The sequence below is a fragment of the Squalius cephalus genome (assembly GCF_949319135.1).
Source record: "Squalius cephalus genome assembly, chromosome: 20".
Taxonomy (NCBI): domain Eukaryota; kingdom Metazoa; phylum Chordata; class Actinopteri; order Cypriniformes; family Leuciscidae; genus Squalius; species Squalius cephalus.
The window spans coordinates 17,270,933-17,283,528 of NC_137141.1; positions in this window are offsets into that span (position 1 = coordinate 17,270,933).

The following is a 12,596-nucleotide window of genomic DNA, read 5'->3' on the forward strand; positions in this document are numbered from 1 at the left end:
CAATTTCTCCTCTTCTGTGTCAGTCTCTTAACGCTGTTCACGTTGTAAACACAGTGCAGTGCTTCCGGGTTCTACATCAGAACACCAGCTCATTATTGACCGGATCCTGGGTCAGGATCCGCATGCGTTGTGAACCGAGTCGAAGACTCTGTTCACAAGGAATTCACAAGAGAAGAAATTGTTGAACAAAGTCTTTTTTTTTTACAAAAAGTATTCTCGTCGCTTAATAACATTAAGGTTGAACCACTGTAGTCACATGGACTATTTTAACAATGTCTTTACTACCTTTCTGGGCCTTCAAAGTGGTGATTACATTGCGGAGGGGTTAGAAAGCTCTTGGATTTCATCAAAAATATCTTAATTTGTGTTCTGAAGATGCAAACATGAAACATGCTTTTAACGTCTTACAGGTTTGGAAGATGAGGGTGAGTAATTAATGACAGAATTGAATTTTTGGGTGAACTAACCCTTTATATTAGTGTAAATAAACTTACAATGAAGCATTGACCAGAATCTCATAGATTCTTGGAATTGGGATCTGTTGAAGCAACCACCTATAAACCACTCAGAACACCTTAGCAACTGCATGGAATGAAATCGTCCTAGCAATCACCCAGAACACAATTTTCTTAAACAAATGTAAAAATTAAATTATTTATTTTATTAAATCATTAAACCCATAATTTTATTCAGTTAGCACACTTTTATTAGATGAGCAAATTCAAATAAATAGGGTGAAAAATGGTCAGGGTGTTCTGGGTGGTTGCAAGATGATTATGAGCCTATAAAACCCTTAGAAATACCCCAATCAATCAATTTATTACTTTTTCAGATTTGCTTTAAAATAGGAAGTCATTGCGTCGTTGTCCGCGTTGACGCGCAATTACACATGCAGAGGGAGCGTGTGAAACCTGAGGGAGGGGTTCTAGCAGACCAATCACAGCGCTTGTGGTCCGCGTAGAATTGACGCGTTGTTACATTTTTGGAGAGGTGCACGTCATGGGTACGCCGAAGGGTACGCCGAAGGGTACGTGTGCTACACATAGCCTAAGATGTAGCTACGGCGTGGGTTCGACGCCGAAGTATAAATTGGGCTTCAGTAATATCCAAATACTTGGCAAGAAGTACTTTATCAGTGTTGCTTATATTAAACACTTGTGAAACGATGAATTACTTTGTGTCACAATAGATATATAGCCTTGAACTTCTGTCTGTTTTTCCATTAGACGTCTCAGATTCTATTTCAGGTTAAAACAATAGCTGCCTGTGGTCGTAATCTAAATTGAATCTGCACTGAAGCCTCCTTTGACCTCTGTTGGATCAGACTCGCTAAGCGTTAAGCAAGAGTTCATCACCTCATTCGCACGTCTCTCAACCTGTCAACTCTGGAGAGACACTGAGGAATTATTTACATTGGGAAAAAGCCCATATGAGAGAGAAAGAGTGTGTTAGAGACTGAAGTTTAAAGGAAAAGAAGGAAGGAGACAGGAGATGAATAACAGGAGTGAATGACAGAAAGAATGGAAAGGAAGGAAAGACCAGAAAAGTTGAATGAGGGACCAGCCGAGGGTCACAAGTTGGTATGTGTCAAATCTAACTGAAATCTAAGACTTCTTGGACGAGGGCGCACGCACACACACACACACACACACACACACACACACACACACACACACACACACACACACACACACACACACACACACACACACACACACACACACACACACACACACACTTTGAGTTTCCATGTTTTATGGGGACTTTCCATAGACATAATGATGTTTATACTGTACAAACTGTATATTCTATTCACTAACCATAAACCTACCCATCACAGAAAACTTTCTGCATTTTTACCTTTTCAAAAAACACCATGTAATATGACTATAAGCTGTTTTCCTCATGAAGACCAAAAAGTGTCACCACAAGGACAAGGATTTTGGATATTACCATTTTGTGGGGTTATTTTGTCCCATAGCGTAGGGTTTACCAGGACCACACACACACACACGCACATGCACACACTTCAGCAATGTTATGCATCTACAAATATATATAGATGCATAATAATAAGAATTGACGCTCAAACATTTTTTTAACAATAAAACAGTTCCTAACTATATGACAAAAATGCAAGCAGAACTACAGGAAGTGGAATTTATTGAATTAAATTAATAGAAATTTTTACATATATTGGCATTCTGTAAAATAAAGTGTCTTTAGTTCAGTTTTAAATGGAGTATACCTTGATTTAAGAAAGGACACTATATTGGACTGATCAAATTTCGTAAATTTTTGCCAATGTTCTAGAAAAGCAAATTATACATGCAATAATCCTGCAACTTAATTTGCAAAGACATAAATACAGTAATGCTCAGTTTGTGAGTAAATTGAAAGAGATTCACGGCCTGGTGGTGAAGGAGAGAGTGACGGGGGAGAGAGATAGAAAATAGGTGCTGAGAGAGAACAAGGAAATGATGGAAGTGAGATCAGAGGGGATTTTTCCTTTACTTGTGTGAAAGACACACACTGCCTGAAGGGCTGTTGATAAAGCAGTCTTGCTGTCTCTGCCTCTGTCTGTCTGTCTCTTAGTTTCTCCGTCTGCAGGTCTAATTAAAACACATTTGAGGTTCATCCAGTTATCGAGATGGAATGAGAAAGAGACTAGGATTGACACTCACAAGACAACTTAAAGGAATTCATTCTTAAAAATAAAGGTTCAAAATGAGAGTTTTTGTAGCGATGGCACAGAAGAACCATTTTTGGTCACCAAAAGAACCTTTTGGTAAACAGTTCTTAAAAGAACCATTGCTGTGTCCTATACTTCCCTACTATATAGCATGAAAAATAATAATAATAATAAAAACTACACATAGTATTCATAGTATGAAAAAAAACAGAGAAATTCTGAAGATTTATGAATGGCAGTGAAGTGACGCATCTGATGCTGGTAGGTCACGTGACGGTAACATCATGACGATTGTAGTACGTCAGAATTTCATTCTGCCCAGCCCACATTCATTCTATATAGAATGTACTTTTTAACAGTCGCAAAGTAAATTCAAATTCAAATGTAGTACCTACTCAGACAGTACGCGATTTCGGACGCAGCTCATTTTTTTCTTAGTGTGAAGAACATTTTAAAAGAATCTAAAGAGCCTTTTTCCACTAAAGGACTTTTTGTGGAATAGAAATGTTCCGTGCACGTTAAAGGTTCTTCACCATAGATGCCAATAAAGAGGTTTCACTTCATTTTGATGATCCCTTTAACTCATTCTGTTGACTACAAGTAACGTTGCACCTGCATTTCAGCCCGAGCCCGACGGGCCCCGACTTTTTTACGCCCCTAGGGCCGGGCTTCGGGACAATTTTCACGTCATAGTTAAAATGCGGGCCGGGCCTCGGGCCTTTTTTGGGTTATCCTGCTTTTTATATTTTTAGACATTAATTAAAAAATATATATGAGAAGTTGACGTTGACGATAGAAAAACAAACATAGAAAGACATTTCGTAACCTCATAACTTATGGCGTTTTTTTCCTGTCAAATGTCGAGAGCGCATTATTGTAGCGTGAAAGTAGGCTACATTAATATAATGCGCGAGCGCGAATCTCTCTGCTCGCACACGGAATATAATGTGCCGAGCGCGAATCTCTCTGCTCGCGCGCGGGAACTGGACGTGCCCTGCACTTAAAACGTGTTTTAAATACTGGCCATTATAGCCATCAGCTAATCTTAAAATTACACTGACATATGACTGACATGACAGTCTGTCTCACGCACGCACACAGAAGGTTTCCCGTCAGCGCGACCCACGATTCACCTCATGTGCAAATAATGGAGAATATTAAGAGAAAAATCGCGTGCGTGAGAAGAATTCGTGATAGAAGAAAGGAGGACTGGGTTAAAACCTTCCACTGTGGATGCTTAGCTATTCTTTTTCTCCACGATGCTCTGTTAGAGACTGTTCTAACTTTTCGTTTGATTGGACTTTATTTTCGTTTAACTGTTGGAAACCTCTGATGTTTTTCGTTTGATTGGACTTTGTTTTCGTTTAACTGTTGGAAACCACTGGAAAAAAAGAATGGTCATGTTCTGTGGTGCATTTTTGAGGTAAGATAATCTGCAAGTTTGTTTTTAATTTATTTAATTTAATAGGCTATTGCTCATTTCGTTTGCAAGCGCTGTTGCGAGCAGCCTGAGCCTGCCTCAGTATTTAAAAAAAAAATGTTTTTACTCACTGTGGTTTAATAAATAAACATTTATTAAACTAACTGTCTGTGTGATATGCTTGAAGTTTTTTATATCTATTGATTTTATTGTAGACAAGTAAAGTATTATAGCATTGATTTGAGAGGCTCAATTGATCAAACATGTTTTACTTGCTGTCGGCTCGGTTTGCTTGGTCGTCATTTAAAAAAAAAATGCTCCAAACATTTGTCTAAATTAACCTAATAAAGAAATGAAAAGAAACATTAATTTACATAACTAACAAAGAAACATAACTAACAAAACTGAGCTATTTTAATGGCTGCAAATAGGGCAGGCTGCCGCTGTGTAATGAAAAAAAAAAAAAAAAAAAAAAAGCTCGGGTCGGGCTCGGGCTGATAATTCTGATGAGCTGTCGGACACGGGTCGGGCTAGGGCCTGAGCGTCTCGGGCCAGGGCCGGGCTCGGGCCTAAATTTGAGGCCCGTGCAGGGCTCTAGTTGCACCTACATGTCTACTAACTCTGATTAGAGTGTTAGTAGAGTATTATTAGACTGCAGGGTTAGGGTTAGAATAAGTTTAAATGTACTTGTACATTTACTTATAGTCAGTAGAATGTCTGTTGGAGGAGCATCACATAACAAGAGTTAGCAGATATTAAGCAGACATTCTACTAATACTCTAATGAGAGTTAGTTGACATGTAGTTGCAAAGTTACTTATAGTCAACAGAATGTTCAAAAGGGACCATCAAAATGAACATTTTATTTGTATAAAAATGTAGTTCACCCAAAAATGAAAATTCTGGTATAATTTACTCATACTGTTCCGAACCTGTATGACTTTCTTTATACAGTGGAACACAAATAAAGACTTTTGTATACGATGTTGCAACTGTTTTTGTCCATACAGTTAAAGTCAATGGGGTTCAAATCATCATTGGATACCACTGACTTTCATTTTATGGATAAAAAAATACCAATAAAATAGGTTTAGAATGACATTATGCCAGAACTTCCATCTTTCTGAGTTATTTTTTTTAAATTTAACAACCTAAACTGGGATGCTTGTATTTCAGTACTGGTCATTAAAATGGTCATTTAAAAAAATATAATAAAAGTCTTACAAGTATATGACCAGAAAACTCACACGTAAAGTATTATAGTCACCAAACAGATTGGTATAAACAGGTTCCCCTCCGATGGCCTTTGAATACTTGAGCCCAGTATGTTTTTGCTGCTCAGGGTGAGTGTGCGGTCACTCTCATTAACAGCACGGCCGTGCGCTGGTCTTAAGAACACAGGATTACACTTGCTCCATCCTATGGGCTTATGTCTGCACAAAAGGAAAGAGAGAGAGAAAGAACAAGAGCAAGCAAGTCTCCAACTGCTAAACTCCAGTCTAGCCCTGCTACGTTGAGCTTGAAGCCTAAATCAAAGCCAGAGATTATGTGGCCCACTGACCCGCTAGAATACAATAGAAAACAAGGACAGGGTCAACTTTATTACAACGGTCTGAGGCCTCCTCGCCTCTTTGAGAATCGGGTCAAATAGACCGAAGTTCTTTTCTTTTTATAAAGAACTTTTTAGTATTTCTTATGGTACTACTAATCTACACATCTGACCATGAGAAACAGGGTGAGCTGTCATTTGATATTTTTACATAAATATATTCACATTGTTACCTTTAAACAGCTAAAATATATGTTCAATATAAGCTAGTTTTATGATTAAAATATATTTTTTTTGTATTTTTCACATCCTCACAAGAAAAGCTTAGATGGGAATAATAATCATGCTGACCTCTGATGATATAGCTTCAGTACAGAAGTTTACTTACGTATTGTACTAGTATTCAAAAAGCAGAATTATAGCACATTTGTGCTCTGAGATTCACCTCAGTTTTGTTTGAAACTGCCTTTGACAGAACTTGGAAAGTCCCAAAGAATTCTGCCTTCCAGCTGTAAACCATACACAGTACAAAACCATAAACTTTATTAAAAAGAGAAACAGGGAGATTTCAACCTTTATTGCCCTTTGATAATGTCATAAAAGGGTCAGTTTCAAATTTCAGGTGAAGGGAAAATGAAATTTACATTTAGAAAATGATTTATGCCTCAAAATACTTTGAATCCTGTAATACAACCAAGAGCAGAGTGAGAGTGTGTGTGTGTGTGTGTACACTACAATTACATTTTCAAAAGAAATTAATACATTCTGCAAGAACGCATTAAATTCATCAAATGTGACAGCAAAGAATTTTTACATGATTACAAACAAAAATCTATTTCAAGTAAATGCTGTCCTTTTGATCTTTTTTTTCACAAAAATATTAAGCAGCACAGCTGTTTTGAACACTGATAATGATAAGAAATATTTCTTGAGCACCAACTCAGCATATTATAATGATTTCTGAAGGACCATGTGACACTGAAGACTGGAGAAATGATGCTGAAAATTCAGCTTTGCATCACAGGAATAAATTGCTTTTTTTTTTTTATAAAGAGGAAGTGTGTGAATGGCAACCTTTTAAATAATGGAGTGATTCAGCCCCTGGACTCCTCTTTGATGTGAGAAGGGTTTTAGATTCAGGAATCGTGTCATTGTGTCAATTATGTGTACAGACTCATACAAGAATGTTTCAACATGTTTAAACTGACATGACACCATTCAAAGCTGAATTCTGCTACGAACGACCGTGAACTAGAGCTTTCATGATGAACTGTGTTAAGGTGTGGGTGTTTGTGTTTTAAAAACTAGTCAGTAAGTATTGCACAGTCATTTGTGAATAGCAAACCACATTACCCAATGACACATGCCCCACCCATGTTTTAAAGTATGATAGGAATTTCCTTCATTTCTGGCCAAGAATTTTAACAAGTACTTGTCCTTAAATCCCCTCTTTTCCTGTAGATTACAAACTATATTTGCATTTACATTTACATAATCTGAAACTGTCTAAAAAGTGTGTGATCACTTAATCCAAGCTTAATGCATGAATGCCATTTCACTAGATAAAACACACAGCACAAGCACACATTTTAAACAAAATACTTCACAAAAAGAAGTTTAAGATATATTGTTCAAAAGTAAAGAGGACCTGTTATGCCCTTTGACAAAGTCTTGATTTTGTTTTTGGGGGTCTACTAGAATAGGTTTTCATGCTTGAATGTTCAAAAAACACCTTATTATTTTATATTATTACAGCACCTCTTTTCCCAGTCTGTCAATAATGCTCTGTTCAGTTACCAGCAAGCAATAGCCGCCATTTCACCGTCTAGGTTAACTATAGACCCGAGTAACCCACTTCTAGCCAAAATAACCTTGAAATTGGTTACATGTCATTTATGCCAAAATAACTTGTGAGATGTATGATATTCCATCATGTAAGCAAAGTAAACAGTGATTACAAGGTGTTTGGTTTCATTTCTTCACTCATTTCATTGCTTTGTTATCTAATTGACGACTAGTGTATTCTTGGGCAATGGTTTAGACGTCTATTGCAATTTCACTGACAGCCCAAATTTTGCCTTGTTTTAGCCTAGACGTCTGGGATGTGTTTGGACGGCTATTAGATGTCTTTTAAACGCAAAATTGCTTGCTGGGTTCCTGTCTCTATGAAGCCCCTCCTTCTGAAAAGCACAATGTGCTCTGATTGGTCGGCTGGATCAGTGCGTGTTGATTGGTAAACCGCTTTGAGCGTGTTTTGGAAATGTCACGGCCCTTAACATAAACGCATTAGATCTGGGGTTGAAAACACAGCATCTCTTGGACATGGCGACAACACACTATATACTAATGCAACTCAACCAGGCCTCGTCCCCTTTATTTTAGGTGTGCCTTGGACATTGTGACAAGTACGTTCCAGAAAAGACTACAATGGAGGCATTTCAGGGAGTTCAGAAACAGTGCTTAGAGATATAGAGAATAACTCCCTTTAGCGTAGACTTTATGCTTTGTAACTTTGCAGACCTTTTTCATGCTCAGACAGCAACATTACACACTAAAGAAAGTTGAAAATGTAAAAAAGCACAATAGGACCACTTTAAGACAAATGTTCGTGGATCATGTCCATAGTTAATGTGATGAACTACACCAGTGGTTACTCTGCTAGTGTGAACTTTACTTCCTTCATCCATTAGATGTGTCCACAGGTCCCCGTGTGTTTGGATGGATGTGTGCGTGGCAGATTTGACTGTGAAGGTAACAGACACACAGCTCTAGAGACAGTGAGGCTAATTGCCTCCATTACAGTGTGGCAACGTGACAGCTTCTGGGGAAGGCCACACAAGGTCAATTGAGCCCTGTTGGAATAGCTGCACTCTTCTCTGATCTGCCACAATAGATTTAACAGACAGTGATGAAAGGGGACAGGTCTTTCAGTGAGAGATCGGCATGTTCCCTATGTGGACAAACTCTCACTCCCAAGCCAAAATCAACCGTTACTGTAATCTCAGGGTCTGGCCTTTTGACGTCAGTTGTTTACGGATGGAGTCGATCAAGGAGCTGAATAATAGTAGCTTTGTCAATGCTTAATGGACAAATTATGCATGAAGGGGTGAGAAGACATGCCAAATAAGCATCGTTGTACCGGATCATTGTCAAAAACAATAACATTAGCTAAATGTTTTTCTTGTTTAAACAAATACATTTGGATTAAATTATGCTGTATATCTACTAAGCCAGGACTTTGGCCTTAGTGATTGATTTGATAGCACTTAAAGGGATTGTTCACCCAAAAATGAACATTTTGTCATAATTTACTCAACCTTATGTTGTTCTTAACATGTATGAGTTTCTTTCCTCTGTTGAACACAAAAGAAGACATTTTAAAGAATGCTGGTAACTAGACAGTTGATGGACCCCCATTGACTTCCATAGTATTTTTTTTTTCCCTGTATACCGTCAACTGTCTGGTTACCAACATTATTTTATTAAATATCTTCTTTTGTGTTCAACAGAGGAAATAAACTCATACAGGTTTGAAACAACATGAGGGTGATACGTGATGACAAAATGTTCATTTTTGTGTGAACTATCCCTTTAAATGTGGCATTGTGTTATGTTTTAACAGGCTAACAAACTGCAGTGGTGGCACAAGCAGGCATTTTAAGCAGTAATTAAACTGTCAAAATTCAAAAACGAAACCTCAAAATTAGCTTAATTGAATGTGAATCCTCCTCCCCCCCCCCCCCCCCATACATTTAAATTTTATAAAAACTAATTTTGTGAAATATTATTACAATTTAAACGATTTACAATTTTAACTATTTTAAAATGTAATTTATTCCTGTGTTGGCAAAGCTGCATTTTCAGCTGTATTACTCCAGTCTTCAGTGTCATATGATCCTTCAAAAATCAATCTAATATGATGATTTGCTGCTCAAGAAATATTTCATATTGTCATAAATATTGTGATGCTTAAAATGTTTGGATTCATTGATAAATAGAAACTCCAAAAGAACAGCGTTTATTTGAAATATAAATCATTTGTAAAATAATAAATATCTTTACTGTCACTTTTGATCAATTTAATCTGTTCTTGCTAATTAAACATTAATTTATTTTATAAACAAAATCTTACTGAAACTCAAACTGTACTTAAATTTATAAAGATTTTAATAATAATAAAAAAAGCAGCATCAGTGTGTCTGGACCGGGTGTTATAGTAATGAGAATTAGGGAGTGCTTGGTTGTTTTAATTAGGTTACAATTAAAATAATAATCTCATATTTTCATTATTTCGATGTTTGGGGTAATAATAAAAAAAAAAAACACACATTTCTACATGATATGCAACAGAAACAATGTATCATGAGCTTAAATTTTTGAATTCAATACTGTCTCTGATGCCATAATTAATTAACACAAAATTAAGAGACAGCGACAGAGCCAGCGCATCTAAAGATGCCTTAAGACGAAATGTAAAAACTTTTGAAAGAAGTACTTAGTACCTAGTTTTAATTTTCTCTAACAATACCATGCACACCCTGGCAAGTTCAATTGCAAGTTCAGCTCAACCGCTAGTTGCTCCTTTCACCTTACATTACAGAGCTTATAGGGCACAGCAATAGAGCATGAGAGACACCACCAAAATGCCATAGAATCACCATTAACGCTAAATCACCATTAACAGACAATCTTCACCAGCTCTTTGACCGACTGCACTCTCCAAGCTCAGCTAGCTCGCAAAACAACTCCAGACAGCACTGAGCCAATGGGGCAGTGCTCATTGCAGTAATTATATCATGCCTGAGGAAGACTGAGACACAGAGCCATGCAAATTCAGATTAAACCTGCAGTGGCGGGGGCCTGTGTGTGTGTGTGTGTGTGTGTGTGTGTTAGGGACAGGACCTTTTGATCATTTGGGCGCTTGGAGGGCGTGCTAATCGCTCCTGACAGGCCCTTTCCGACAGATTCAGCGACAAACTTCTCGATTTTGCTCTGGTTTTTGAACTCTCCTCTGCCCTGCGGGGACTTGTCAAGCAATCTGATGTAAATGACCCAATTGTCCACTGGGCCCTTTCGGGTAACCCCAATGAGGTCCATGCCCCAGCTATTGTCTGCGAGTGAACTCTAGCGCTGATTGCATGTTCTGGTTATTAAGCTTGTTCTTTCACCCCACTCTTTCTTTCATCACCTCGTCGCTGCTCCGCTGAATGAAGCGGGCACCGGTTGGTGGGTTCGCATTTGCGTATGGGCTACAGCGTAGTGTCACTTGCGTGCTCGCACAGGTGCTGGGCTTTCCCACCATACCATGCCTCTCATTAGGTCATTGTGACGGCGGAAGCGCATTTTGTTTACTTGCATTCTCATTAGTGTTGCTACAAAAGATCAGCCACTGACCTCGTTGCACTCGGGGGCACCAAGCTTGTTATATGCATATCCTCTCGCAAAGGGTTTAATTATTGTTGTGAACAAATCGTGGTTTGAACGCTACGTGCAGGAATTTACGCCTACTGGTGTAAAGGGAGCTAAATATGCCGTGTAGTATCTGATTATATTTAATCTAGATTACATAATCAAATTAGATTATATTACGTTTTAAAATGGTCATAATCAGATTAGTTACTACATGATTGTTATTCACACAATGACAGTAATTTGTTCATATTTGATTGATTTTACCTAATGTAATGCAGGTGATAGGTCAAAAGTAATCAAAATGTAGTCACATGGTCATGTCACGGCACTCATAAACACATATATAGTACTGCAATAGACACAAATCTTTGCCAAAAAACACAGCACGACTTTCTCAGAGTCCCTTCTGATCACCAAGGTTTACAAGACAGGAGCCACCAAAACCCACACGTACACTAAATATACATATGTGCCTTTCAAGGCTCCAAGAATATCCTTGATGGTAGTGTTCTCTTCCAAATACATCCCAGGACACATTATTTCTGAAAAATGAACTCGTCCATGGGACGCCACCCCAGTGATCTGTAAGGCACCTATTCAAACACAATACTTGCTCTTCTGGATAAATGTGGATGTATGGTGACTATAAAAAGTATACACTCGCTTGCAATTATTGTTTTTACAACTTAATGTTTTACAACTTTAAAACCACAGAGGATTTCAATTGACCTTTTTGACACTAATAATAAAACTGTTCTTTTATGTGAAAACTAAGGCCATGATGAGACTTTCTGACTCAAACCTGTATAGGAAAAAAAACATGCATGAACTTTTCACCTTCATAGTTGGTTTGACATGCAATAAAATTATTTTTATCCTTTCAAAGATCAGATCAGATTTCATGTTTTCTTTCACCATTCTTTGCGTGACAGGATCAGGTGTTGCAACAACTTAATTAAATCCACAGTAAAAGTGCATGTTCTACTCTTTCCCAATTTCCTCAAGATTGAACCTACATAAATATGTGCCATTATTATGATTACCAATCTCTGGATATATTGTACTAGCAAAAAAAAAAATAGTCTGAATAGTCAAAATATATATATACTAGGGCTGTCAAACGATTAATCGCGATTAATCGCATCCAAAATAAAAGTTTGTTTTTACATAATATATGTGTGTGTACGGTGTATAATTATTTTCTATATATAAATACACACACATGCATGTATATATTTAAGAAATATTTGCATGTATATACTGTGTATATATATTTATATTATATATAATTTATATTATATATAAATATTTTATATATAAATAACACTTTTTTTTTAAATATATATGCATGTGTGTGTATTTATATATAGAAAATAATTATACTCCATACACACACATATATTATGTAAACACAAACTTTTATTTTGGATGCGATTAATCGTTTGACAGCTCTAATATATACATATGGAGTTGGACATGATTCGAAAAGGTTAAATTATCCTGAAAAAAATATAATAATAATCA